This window comes from Pithys albifrons, chromosome 3 (genome assembly GCF_047495875.1).
Source record: "Pithys albifrons albifrons isolate INPA30051 chromosome 3, PitAlb_v1, whole genome shotgun sequence".
Lineage (NCBI taxonomy): Eukaryota > Metazoa > Chordata > Aves > Passeriformes > Thamnophilidae > Pithys > Pithys albifrons.
In genome coordinates this window covers 81,062,880-81,076,674 of record NC_092460.1, presented here as the reverse complement: position 1 = coordinate 81,076,674, position 13,795 = coordinate 81,062,880, and the positions used below count along the sequence as shown (strand labels likewise).

The window sequence follows — 13,795 nt, the reverse complement described above, 5'->3', positions numbered from 1 at the left end:
CTGATTTAGTTTACAAACTGTTTTGAGGATGGAGTAAAAAGGAAAACGATATGTTCTTATTACTTGTCCTCATGTGTAAAAACTGGGATTCTATATTGTATTATAGAACTGAAAGCTTCTATAAAGTTAGAGCAAAAACTACTTTCTACTAGTTTTCATGAACCTGATTGCTTAGGCATCATATCCAGCTACAACTCTCACAACAGCTAATGCAGCAGTCATATCAGTAGCCGAGTTGAATCTTCCCTATCAGATGTTTCCTTGCTTTACTTGGAAAATTTATTACAAGAGTGTTACCATCTGTGTCTACTGCAGATTGCTTATTTTACTTCTTGTGTAAATACCTTTACCCAATATCAGGGTCCCCAGTGTTATTTCCTTAGTTACTGCCACCACTCCCAGCATTGCTGGTCGTGCTCACCATCTCTGTGCCTAGTGGCAGCAGCAATACCCAGTTTTCTGCACTACGTAAATAAGTCATCTGCGATGTGCCTTGATTTTCCTGGCAGTCTCTTTCTGAACCATCAAATTTGTTGTATGTGTACTGTGCCATCAATTCAAACAATTACTGCAGTGGGCTTCACAAGGATCAGATCCATCTCACAGAAATATCAGAGCCATGCATGCACTCTCTCATTTCAGCAAGGCCTTGTCTTCTGCCTTTCCTGACATACTCCATGAAAAAAGAAGGGTAATATTCAGTTCCTCACCGAGCTAAATGATACCTCATTACTCTAATCCTTTACTTCTTGGCCTTGATTTATATAGCAGTAAGTCATGGCTGGGTAGTTACCCATGTCTGGCAAGGGATTATTTTTTTTCTATTTTAAGTGGAAAATAGATGGTTTTTTTTAAGTTCTGCAGGTGGAATGACTGGTGTATGTGATGTAGTTTGTGAAGCTCTAAATGTTACCACAGATGGTTGTATGACTTGTCTCAGCCTCGTCACATCTGTCAAATTAAATTACCAAGTGAAAAGTAATGTCTAAAATGCATAGGCTGTATTCTTGGTAGATCCACAATAATTTCTGATTGAAACGGTTATCTGTATATTTTATGAAACAAAATTGTGGTAAGTTCTCTGTGCCTAAAAATAGAAAGAATACACATTTTTGTCACCCAGCAAGTTAACATGGTATCAAGTGGTGGGATGAAGACATGAATGATTTTGTATGATGGTTGCACATGCATTTGCACCCACAGAGGAACAAAGTATGAATTCTTCTGCAAGAGTAATAAGAATCTTCACTAAAACCACTTAAAATTGGCTTGCCAAAATAGAAAAGACACTTGGACTGCAGCAGACCCGAAAGAAGCTTGTGATTCATCATGATCCCTATGCTTACCTAACTCAAATTTAAAGGGTTGGGCTACAAAAATAACCAAAATATATTCATTTTAAGTAAACTGAAACGAGAGATTGTCTGGGGTAAGTCCAAAATAAACCTCCTGTGATTTAAGGAAAATGCTAGGTGGAGAATGGGGGAATGACCTCAGGCCAGTCTGGACTCAGGTAGCAAATAGCATCTTGACAACCCCAGTTTGTTTGTCAGGGCCTCCCATACACAAAAGAGAGGCAGCAATGAAATCCTGGCTAGTTCATACTACAGCCCTCAAAAAGATGAGCCAGTGCACTATGATCTATGTCTGTTAAATATTAAATATCTCACCCTTGAATTTATCTTTCCCTTGTGAAGATGAAGGCTTATGGCTTACTTCATGGCCGTCTGCTCTGAAATAATGGTGGTTAATGAATCACCAAATTTCATCAGAATATGAGCTGTTACATTTAGTTGTTAGTAACTTAATATTGATACCATGAAAATTCTCCTATCCCATTTGTCCTTTCAGTGGGTTTTCTCTGATGCTTTATGTGTAGTTTCTCAGTCCTAATTTCAAGCTCAATTGTTAAAAGTGATATGCAGGTTATTGTGCACAGGAAGAGATTGCCCAGGAAGGTTGTTGAGTCTCCCTCACTGGAAGTATTCAAGAACTGTCTGGACAGTATCCTGTGCCATGTTGTCTAAGGTGACCCTGCTTGAGCAGGGAGGTTGGTTCCGATGACCCATTGTGATCCCCTCCACCCTTACCCGTTGTGTGATTCTGTGATTCTGTATTCTCATCTCCAGTTGAGAACTTGAAGACTGGACTTAAACACCATTTCTCCTAATTCTCCTATATTTTTATCTGGGCACTGCAGATATTAGGATTCTTTCTGTATTTTGCCCACCAGTCCAATTTGTGTCTCTGTAAGTGTTCAAGAGACACATGGCACTTGGTGGTATGGTTTAGGGGTAATTATGATGGTTGACAGCTGATCTAGATGACCCTGAAGGTCTCTTCCACCCTTGAATGGTTCTGTGATTCTGTGATGTCAGTAGGCAGTAGTACACTGAAAGAAATTCAAAAGCTTGAGATACAGTCATAATCTGAAAAATCTCCTTCTCCAATTACAATAAAAGGCAAGTTGATAGGTGTAAAGTTTTCTCAGGCTTGAGATGTGTTTTATTATGCCTTCCTGTTTATCTTACTTATGAGGTACATGAATATTTTTCTCATATAACATTTGTAATTCTCAACAACCACAAAACTGATATCCCTGTTGTCTATTTAGTCAAGTTATTCATAGCTTTACATTTGTACTACCTGCAGTGAGGATGCTACTGATCTAATTCAATTTCAAGCATTTGTTTTTTTTCTATGAAGATACTAGAAAATGCTTAATAGTGAAAAACCTTTCTCTCTTTTCCATATAAAATCTACAGTGTTTTTAGCACTGGAAGTCCTGAAGGGAATTTATTTTCCTTCAAGGTGAAGAATTACACAAGGGCATAAGCCTTCTTACAACTTCTGTTCTTATGCATTTCTGAATATGAAAGTGTTGTAGTGGCTTGAACAGTTTATTTAAAGAAAACTCTATTTTAAAATCCTATTTATTTGTGGTTGTTGTTGCTTCTTATTCCTGAAAGAATTTGTGCTTTGGAGACACATAAAATAATGAGTTTCTTTTGGGTTTGCCTCTTTGTTTGCTCTCTGGTTTTTGCCATTTTACAGAAAGCAATGATTCACCTAAACTTTGAAAAAGTAATTTCTTTGCCACTATTGATTTGCAGCTAGCTCTGTGTGTTTCTGAATGTGAATGTACATTGATCAAATCCTCAATATTAGAATAGTTCATTGAAAAATATTAGATTTGTTCCAGCTTTTCTGAAATTAAAAAAAAAGTATCAAATTGGGCCATTAACTTAGTAAGCACAAAACAATAATTCAATGACTACATTTAAAACTTTTATTAAGGGATGGAGAAAAGCATTTGCAGAGAAAACTTGTTTGTCTTTCTGCAACAAAATGGAAAAGACTGGAGCACTGCTAGGATTGAACCATATGCAGAAGTTACAAGAAGCCTTACTTTTACATGCTTTTTCAAGGTGCAGGTTTTCTATATTCAATAAAAAGATGTTTAGTGAGACATGAATCTTTCAGGGATCTTCATCACTCTTTCTTTAGCACTGGGATCTCTGTGGGAATGAGAAGCGAGGAGATGAGCTTTTTACTCATCCCTGTGCCCTCAGCAGAAAATTGCAAAGATGGAGACAACATTCATCCTTTGATTCTTCAAGAGGAAGAGCTTGCAATGTGGTGGCAGGAGATGGCAGAGACTATGCTTACTTTAAATTTAACATCCTGGAGAATTTTCATCATACTCTCAGTCTCCCAGTTGACTCAACCAGTGGGCAAAGGTTTTGGTAGCTGAAGATTTAGACTTTGGAACATGCGGACTGAACAGTTCTATTCCTGGCATTGTGTTCTTAGCTTCAGCTAAGTTACTGAGCTACTTCTTGTCAGTCCTACCTTAAGATAGATTTCTAGGTTTTGTCTTTCTTAAGAAGTCTGCAAAAGGATGAATACAAATATTTGAAAAAGAAACAAAGATATTGCAAAATACCCTTTTAATAATTACATGGAGTAGAATTCCTGATGATATACACCATCAGTCTTTCAGAAAAGCAAAACACAGTGATAGAAAAAGAAAGCAGCAGTAATGATGAAGAGTAAAGGGAGAGGGGTAAGAATTAAATAAAATCTAGTCAGATTTTCTTCCATTAACCTCCCAGACTGCTAATACTTGATTTCATTGTAACAAAAAATTCTGAAGAAGCCCTCTTTATGTATGTATGTATGTATATATATACATATGTGTGTGTGTGTGTATTTAGACATGTACATATGTGTTTGTGGTTTTATGCATAAGCAGAAAGAAATATAACATGAAAAAAAAAGTTGCATATTGTGTCATGTTTTAATGGGTAAAAGCATAGCCTCAAATTCAAATCTGACATAAGACGACACAGTTTCATTGAGATTTGTTCTGGACTTCTCCCATAGAATCCCTTGAAGACTTGCATTTATCATAATGTTTACAGTCTTTGAGTAGCAAAATGTGGCCTTTTAATAAAACATCAAGAAAAATGTTAATTAAAAATCTCCATGCAAATCCCTACAGAAGTAGTCTCTCCCCTTGTTTTGTATGGTTAGTATTTTAATTACTCTGCAAATCTAATCAGACTTTAACTGCGTATAATGACTGACTGTGCTGCTAAAAATAAAGATGGAAGAATTTCCAAAATTATGTAGAGATCTGTGTAAATTAACCCAATTTCAATTTGCTCTATCAAACTAAACTATTTGTTTCACTGAAGAAAAATCACAGCATAGTATAATAGAAATCATGAATAACTAGGAAATTATGTAATTATTTTCTTTAAAAAAATTGCCCCAAAAATATTAATGAAAATAAGTAAATTTACTCCTATGTTATGCAGCCACATTCTGAAAAGTTTATAGAACAAATTGAAAAGCAGAATGTGAATCTTTTAGAGGTACAATGCCTTGCTATTTATTTTGAGTAATGGTTCCATTACTATAAAATTACTTATAAAGCAGGTCTTGTTCCTTGATGAGACCTATAGAAAGTTAAGAAAATCAGCATAGATACAGTTGAAGCACATCAGTTTACCACATTTTCCAAAGGCACTAAGCTCAGGAGGGGCTGTTTTAGGACACAGAGAAATAGCTGCATTCTTTCCCTCTGTCTGTGCGACTTTGTGCATTGTGACCAGGATGTTTAGGCATGATTTAGAAAGGGCAATTCTTATTCTTTTTATTTTTTAGCTGTTCTTTGCTATTTTCTTGATTCTTCTTTGAAAAGTATCTTCTGGAAATATCACAGAAGAATTTTTGACTTTATATTTATAAAATATTTAGTTCTGTTTTGTGTAGGTGTGGTAATTCCATGTAAAAATTACAGTAGCCAGATTTGCAGCATGATAATCAGGAGCCAAGCTGACTGTTGAATCTTTGCTACCCATCACATCAATTGAACCCAAAAGACTTTGAGGAGTATTTGTCATAGTGTGAGCTGTTTCTTACTCTGCTTCGTACATTATCTCAGAATTAAGAAAATTGTGCACTACAGGTAGCTGCATTGCAGTGGTCCCATGCTGCCTCTAATGTAGTATTAAATCAAACAGCATCATACGTGATTAAATAATACATGGAGTCAGAAAGCATTTACTTTTGGGTTTAGGACCATAGATCACATCCCAGCTGGCATCAAGACCTCTTTTGATAACTTGAATGAAATTTAATCTCTTTAATATGTTATACTATATGCCATAAATTCACCATTTTTGTTCATTTTGTCTAGTTCCAAATTTCAGAAGCCTTGGTAGTCAGTTCCAAAGAAAAAGTTGATGTCTGAGAATGGTGAGTGACATTCTGCCAAAAGTAAGACAGAAATTCAAAATTTCTTATGCTATTCATCAGTTCAGAAAGTTTAGACCAAATTCTCTCCTGATGCCTGGAGAACTGACAGGCATGAACCTTTCCATCCCTCTTCTATGGGTGTCTAGTAGACTGATAAGTGATAGAAGACCATAGCTTAGTGTATATTTGATCAAAATATACACATTCAGTTGCCTTACAAAGGGTCAGTCTTTTGTGACAGAAATTACAGAATTTCAGAAGATTCAAGTTGAATATTATTTCATTCTGGCAACTGCTGATGACCAAGAGCTGTCAAATCAGGGGACCCAACATATGCTACCCATTCACTAATTTCTTCATTTCACTTGCTGTCCTCCATTCTGTTATCTCACCAGCTGTTAGTATTTTTAAATCTCTGTAACATATCCAGTGGAATAGCACCTCTAAATCCTAAAATTTCAAATCTAAATTGTCAATGCTTAGATTCACCTCCAAAGTTTACCATTAAAAAATTCTTATGCTTATGCAAAAAGTAAGTTGTTTATATAGCCCACAGAGATCTTTGTTTCACTGTAATTTTATTACTAAATAAGAATTCAAGTTTTGTGCTGTCATGAAAGGCAGTGAATTTAGATTTATAATATTTTACAAAGTTATGAATCATATTCCACTGCACAGTCATTTAAATAGGATATCTTGCCAGTTTAGATTTGATATACCTGCGGCCAAATTGAAATACTCTTGATATGTACATGTATGTGCACATGTTTGGTAATAACTTATGAATCCAGAAATTCTTATTCCAGCTCAGAGCCACTAGAAGGTCATATCCTAGTGAAAGGATTGCTATTTTAAGTACATTTTTTTGTGAACTCTGCAACTGTACCTTTCAAATGTCGCATTGGAAAACTGGTAACCAGTATTACTTATGATGTTATTTAGATGTCACAAATGTAAGAATGTAGTCAGCACTCAATCTTTGTTCCGAGGAGACAATAGTAAGTTACTCTATTATTTACAGTGTTAGACACACCACTTTGGAGAGATGCTAGTAGAAAAGGAAAGTTGAAATGATGCACACCATTCTTCATCAGTTTGCTCTCATGGTCTGACACAAACAGACCATTTCTGTGAATGGGAAGATATATTTTGTGTAAGCCTGAATCCCACTTATACTTCTAGTAAAAAGAAAATGTGGGTTTTTTTTTTTCCTTTTTGAGCAAGTTCCTGCAGTCCTGCTGTGTGAGAGAACTGGAAGAACTGTTTTAGTTTAGTATAGACATCTGTACAATTATTCAAGTATTTCTGGTTACAGTGCTAATGTAAGTGTGAAATTTTGATATGAATACTTGCTGCCTGAATAGACACTTTGTTAAAATACAAATAGTACAATAAAAATAGATTATGTCTTCATGGGCAATTTGTTGCTTTGTTTTCAATGTCCTTAGATGCGGTCAGTCAGGCTGAGCTGCTCTTTGTACCCTCATAGGAGAGCCGTCATCCTTCTGACCTGTTGACCACTGCCCAGCTACTGTTTTGTGAACCAATCTGTTTGATAACTCTGAAGGTGAAACTTCCTTACGCAAATCAGCAGCAAACATGTTAATTTGGTTGAAAATATTCTTCCATATTCACTAGTAGTGGTCCATGATAAGTTTTTTCCTGGTCTATTGCATGGTGGGGGGATACCACTTGGGAATAAAAGAGTTGCTGTTGTAAGGTATCTTTTTGTCCAGGAGGGTGTCCTGAGACCACATCTATGTCATTGAATGGTGCAACCCTGCAGAGTGAAGCAGTTGATGATGAGCATTTGAGACCAGATTTGTGTCCCCAGCGAACATGCTATGGATTGGTTTGCCCTAATTGCTGTGCAGTAGGACTGGCAGGACTGCTCCACCAAGTGAAACTGCAAGCAGTCAGAAAATTTTATTTAAAAGTGCATTCTTTATCCAAATAAAATGTGTGTAGAGACCAAGAGGGTAGAGTTGAAGAAGGATGGACACCCCCATTTAGTGTTTTCAGAGTCTTTATGGTGAGGGAAAGGAAATTGCTAATTATGACACTGTTCCCTTTGAGTAAGTCAGTAGGATATAGAGCACTCTTTGTGCTCAGCTCCTGAGCACAAGCAGTATTTGAATGCTCTTGCCCTTTTTTGCAGAAGACCACTAACTGCAAACTAACATTACATTATTTAATTTATTAGCTGTTCTGAGTGGCTCAAAGTGACAGAATCACAGACTGTGCTGAGTTGGAAGGGACACACAAGTATCATCGAGTCCATCTTATGACCTTGCACAGGACCATCCCCAAAAGTCACACCATGTGCCTGAGAGTATCGTCCAAACCTTTCTTGAGCTTTGTCAGGCTTGGTGCTGTGACCACTTCCCTGGGAAGCCTGTTCCAGTGGTGAACCTTTTTCTAATTTCCAACCTAAACCTCCCCTGACACAACTTCAGGCTGTTTCCTTGGGTCCTCTCACTGATCACAAAAAAAAAAAAAAAGGGATCAGTGCCTGCCTTCCTCTTCCTCTCACTAGGAATTTGTAGACTGGAATTTCTTAGCCTGGAGAAAAGGAGGTGGAGGGGAGATGTCATTCCAGTCTAAAATTTCTATTTCATACATAGCTTAACATGTATAAGCTATTTTTAATATTATTGGAGTACCTCTCAATTCAAAATGTACATCTAAACTCACCAGTGCATAGTTTCTCAGTAGCTCACATCAAGTAGCTTGTTTGTTCTGTTTTGTAACTGTAGAAATATGTAGTCTTACATGTACACTGGAATACAGAGTGACTTATAACAAACTGTCGATGCAGAAGTTCCCTGAAACACTCTTTTCTCTATTACTTACTATGTGATTTACAGGATATCAGCAAGCTAAAACAAATATGAGCACAAGAGTAAAGCAAATGGTAAAACAAAGGAAATTATTTAATCTTTCTATTGTGACCTCTTTACTGATTAATAATGTTTGATATTGAAATATATTTCAACTTATTCTGATGTTAGATACCGCCGATACCACAACTAAATCTATATTTTTAATAATTATATGAATTTTATAATATAATCAGTAAAGGTAAACTAAGTGGTTTCATAATTTCATCAATGAAAATATCCAAGATTGTTTTCATACCACAAGCATTCTCAATAAATTGAGTAATTTTTCACCTGTCAAATGTCCCTGATTTATAAGTAATTGCACATCTTTTAAGGCAAGGAGTCTAGATGGGTCACCTGTAAGCACATGCAGATGCTTTTTAGTCTACCATGTAGAATTTTATTGCAGAAATAGTCCCAGCAAAATCAATGGGACATATATAATGGACTTTAGTGTAAATCAGTGTAGAAAAGGAGGTCAGAATTTGGCTTTTAATGGATGAGTGTAGCCATTAAATGTACCAATTATAGTTCAATAATTCCAGAATATTATTTGCATTCCATATTTGAGATAGGTGTTTTAGTATGGAGGATTCTTCTGAGAGGTCAGGTAAAAGCAGAATTGTACTGAATTTGTGTTAAAATCAATATGCGGGGGAGGTGGAGTATATTTCTTACAATGAACTTGCACTGGTTTAACTGCATGTCTGGGCATAATGATTTTGACTCCAAACTAGTGCATGTTTAGGGATTGCAGGCTTGCACTTGGATAGAGCTCATGAGATGGGATTTACTTAATTCTCCAACTTCTGGCAGGCCACCTCCATATGTCTTAGTAAACTGCTTAGACTGGTATGACCTTCTGAGGATGAACATCACTCTTGTGTGGATTGCAAATAGACCTGGATGACTAAACTGGATGAGGTATCCCACTTTTAGGTTGCTCAAATCAAGTGAAATGAATCCCATTCCATGGTTAAATTGATCATCACCTTCTCAAAAAAGTGATCTGCCTTCCCAGTTCATGTAAGATCCTGGTGATAACTCTAATATTTGCTTGTATTAATTATGACTGTATTACTTAAATGTTTAGAGGCAATTTATTATTCTTACAGGTATTTTCACAGATAGAAACAAAAGAACAGTTAATACATGAGAGTTCTCTGTACATAGGTTATCAGCAAATATTCCTCAGAGCTGAATATATGATCTCTGGATAATATCAGATTTTCAGGATGCAATATCCTGTTGAATTATGCAAAGTAATTTAAATGGACTTGTTAAAAAAGATTCATACTTCAGTTTTATATTTAGGGTTTTTTTAAATTAAATATTTGATTATTCTGGCTAAAATCTTTTTATTCTGTGCTAATACCAGCAGACAGACAAATTAAGGCTTTAAAATCTTTGATGAATCTACATAATGTGTATGATCTGTCACTGAGACAAATGCAGCTGGTGTTGTGATCTCACATGCTCTGTGGAAATAAGTTACTTTCTGTTTATTAAAGTGATACTGTGAAATGAGATGTGCTTCCTTTAGTGGTTTCTTTGGTCACATCAGTAGACAATGAGTGATTAATGCTGTGAAGTTTTTCTACCATGTCTTCGTCATTTACTGAAGTTTTGGCAGCCAAGTCTTGGTTGATTTGTTACTTAGTTAAAATGTAAAATATTGAAAGGGAAAGTCCATGCACTACATACATTACATTCCACCCAACTCAACAAAATAATAAGATTCAAATGCCTTCAAAAGCTCTGCAGTCTTGGGGCAGGTGGTGTGTTCTGACCATGCAATGCCATGCTGTGCAGGGTTCCTTTGCGTCTGATCTGTTCTTTACTTTTTCATGTGCTCAAATATAGGCTCTTTGGGCCAGAGATCTCATTTTTCAGATTTTGTTGTTGAACATTGTTTTTCTGCCCTATTCTTTCAATCAAGGAAGAAGAAAAGTGATGAGGGGTCATTGGCATATGTCACAAATTTGGAGGAGTCCAATGGAATTGAAGTGCCGTGTAAGCATTGTTTGGCTTAGAAAATAAGGAAGTGTTTTCATTCTCGGTCTTGGCTTGTGACTGTTGGCAGACTTTCCCCTGAGCCATACTATAGAAAGGGTTTTTCAAAGACTCTCAGATAGATCAGCAATTATTCTCTGATCTTGAAATGAGCAAATAATTTCCAGCACCAGAAGCACTTCCAGGCAACATTTTAAATTGACTGTGACTTTTGAAACTGCAGCAAGTGAAACGATTTTATTCCTTTAAATTTTGAAAAAGTGACTGAGTCTCTAAAAGTGGCAGTTTTAGGAACATTTTAAGTGCTGGCTTGGAGAGTGATAGAATGAGCTCTGCAATTCACTGAACCTTCTTCCAGGATATATTAGAATCATAGAATCATGGAGTCATTAAGATTCAAAAAGACCACCAACGTCATCGAGTCCAACCTTTGACTGAACACCACCATGTCACCTAAATCATACCACTAAGTGCCATGGCCAGTCATTTCAATTTCAGAAACAAGGTTTTATGTTGCATATAAAATCTGAAAATGTAACAATCATATGGACTAAGTGTGGATATTATTGGAATATTGATCTTTTCTTTAACTTTTTGGACAGAAATATTAACATCTGCAAAGAGGCTACAGTGGATAAAAGCAGTCATGTATTCTGCATTACACTTAAGAGTATGTGACATTCCTCAATTTACAGATAAAAACTATCTAGAAAGAGAAATGTGCAGACTAAACATTAGAAATTGACTTTGTAATGAGTAATTCAAAATAAATAACAAACAAAAGATTACAAATGGTTTCATAATATTTGTGAAGAGAAAAAGAAGCAAAATTTTCTGTACAAATTGCTAATTATTTACTGATAGATAAAGCACGCCCATTCAGGGATTTAATTCTGGAGTTCATGGCTTTTTTTTAATTAGACCACATACATACATACATACATACATACATATATATAATTCTAACTTTTCTGAAAAATGAGTATGAATTTTATAGGCAATTTTTTGCTCATGACTTTTGATACCTTTCCCCTGGATTTTAGGTGAAATCTGTAGTTGCAGCAGTGTTTTAAAATGGAGAGAGGAAAAAATAATGAAAATAAGAAGAATTAATTTGCTGTGTTAGATCATACAAGTCTTCAGGTCTGCTAACAGAACTGAAAGTGAGTATGCAAAGGTCTTTTACATTTGCAATTTCTATGTGTGGTGGGACAGTGTAGAATGTAAAGTTTGATACCTGACAGCCTGAAGGAAAGAGGTCACATAAATCTATATATTATACTATAGCTTCTGCACTTTTCAGCAGAAATACCTATGGCCTGGATATCGGCATTCATAGTAAAACTTCCCTGGCACTCTCTGTTAAACATTGTTGCTTTAGCCAGAGTCTGATTGACTCACACCTTTGCAAGCTGAAGTATGACACTTTCAGGGCTGCATGATTTGAGTTGAATTTTGATGAGTGTTAAGGTCACTTTCCATTTTATCTGAAATCTTTTTACCAATTCCTCTGTGAAATTATTTTTCATGTAATTTATGATGATAATAAAGAAAATAGGGTTTGATACGTGGGACCAAAGATTTTGCAACTTAGTTGCACACAGATAAAATACAAAGGATGTATAACAGCCAGAACTTCAATGCTGTACAGGAGTGTTGCTTTACTGACATGAAGTGTTATGAGATTTGAGTGGATATGGCCCCCCAAATGAGAGTAATAACAAGATTCTTTGTGGAAATCACATAGAGGTCAGTAATCAAAGGATGAGTAGGGTAGGAAAAGCTTTAAAGGACTGATCAGAAGGGAAGCTACATTGCTTTTCACTTCAGAAGACAAGAGTTAGATCTTAAAAGTAGGGTGAGAATAAGCAAAGCTTTGTAGGCTGGTTGCAGAGAATCTTGAAATAAAGATGAGAAGTTTAAACATCCTAAGAAAAGGGTAACCAAGAATTTGATCTCAGCAATGCTAAATTTGGAAATTGTCTAGTACTGATGAAAGAAAAATTGTATGTGAGAGAGGACTGCAGTACATATTACCATGTTACTCCCTGAAATCTCTTTTGGCCTGCTGTTAAGTGGTTCTGTTTTCACCAGTTTATATATCTATCTATAGACATATAGATAGATAGATATATAGATAGATTTTTTTTTTATGCATCACTCTTCTGGAAAAAGAGTTAAAATTTCATTCAATGTACTATTGAATTATGTTGACTTTAGCTTTTACAGCCTTTAACATCAAGACTATATGTTTGCTTCCAGTAATATATGTGACATTATTAAAAAGAAAGCCTGCTTTGAGAATGTGGATGATAATTGTACCACCTTTCTCACCTAATTACAGTGATCTTCAAAAAAATAATAAAAAATTCCTATATTAATTTTTTCTTGGTTTATGTTTTTATTTTTCTTCTATTTTAGAAAGGTGTATCTGAACATACACTGGTTGTGATTACAAAGGTGTTAATTTGTAGTCCTACCTTGAATTTGGTCTGGTGAAGTCATACAGATAAAAACAAACATCCTTTCTCTTCTTGGGGTTCTCCACTTGTTGGTCATTTACAGTATCTCTGGTTGATGCTTCGTTATGATATTTATTTATCTGAAATGTGGCTATGTGAAATTTCCAAGTATCATGTTTTTGTGATGTTCAGGTTCTTAGTAACTCTTTTATAATACTGTGTACATTTGGCTATTGCTCAGTACATTAATTTTAAATGAGGTTTGGAATGCTAGTTTAAATTAATTCTCATTTTAGAGTGGGGAACTTAATTACATTATGATCAGGCATTTCAGGTGTAATTATGCTTTGAAACAATTTACTGTGCAATATTTAGAAATACAGCTCCAGTCCTGCAAGGTAGGCTGTATATACATCTGTGCAGGACTACCCTGAATTCAGTAGCATTTCACAGCTAAAGGGTCTTAAGAGTGATTATGGCAATATGAAGACTATCTTAAATATACTTTTTGCACATGTAAAAATATTCCATAGTCAGTTCCACAATGAAATAGTAATTTGAAGTGCTTGTACCTTGTCTTGTTATGATATCTCCCTAGAAAGCAGGGGATTATTTGAAAAACAAATGCGTTATTAATACCTTTCCTTGGTCATATTATCTGTTCTTCAACTT

The 13,795-nt window shown here is 35.5% G+C and overlaps 1 protein-coding gene across 1 annotated transcript in view; it reads left to right on the top strand.

Moving 5' to 3' along the window:
* GRM8 (glutamate metabotropic receptor 8) overlaps positions 1-13,795 on the top strand; it is a 340,790-nt gene that overhangs the window by 150,630 nt on the left and 176,365 nt on the right. The window lies entirely within an intron of this gene.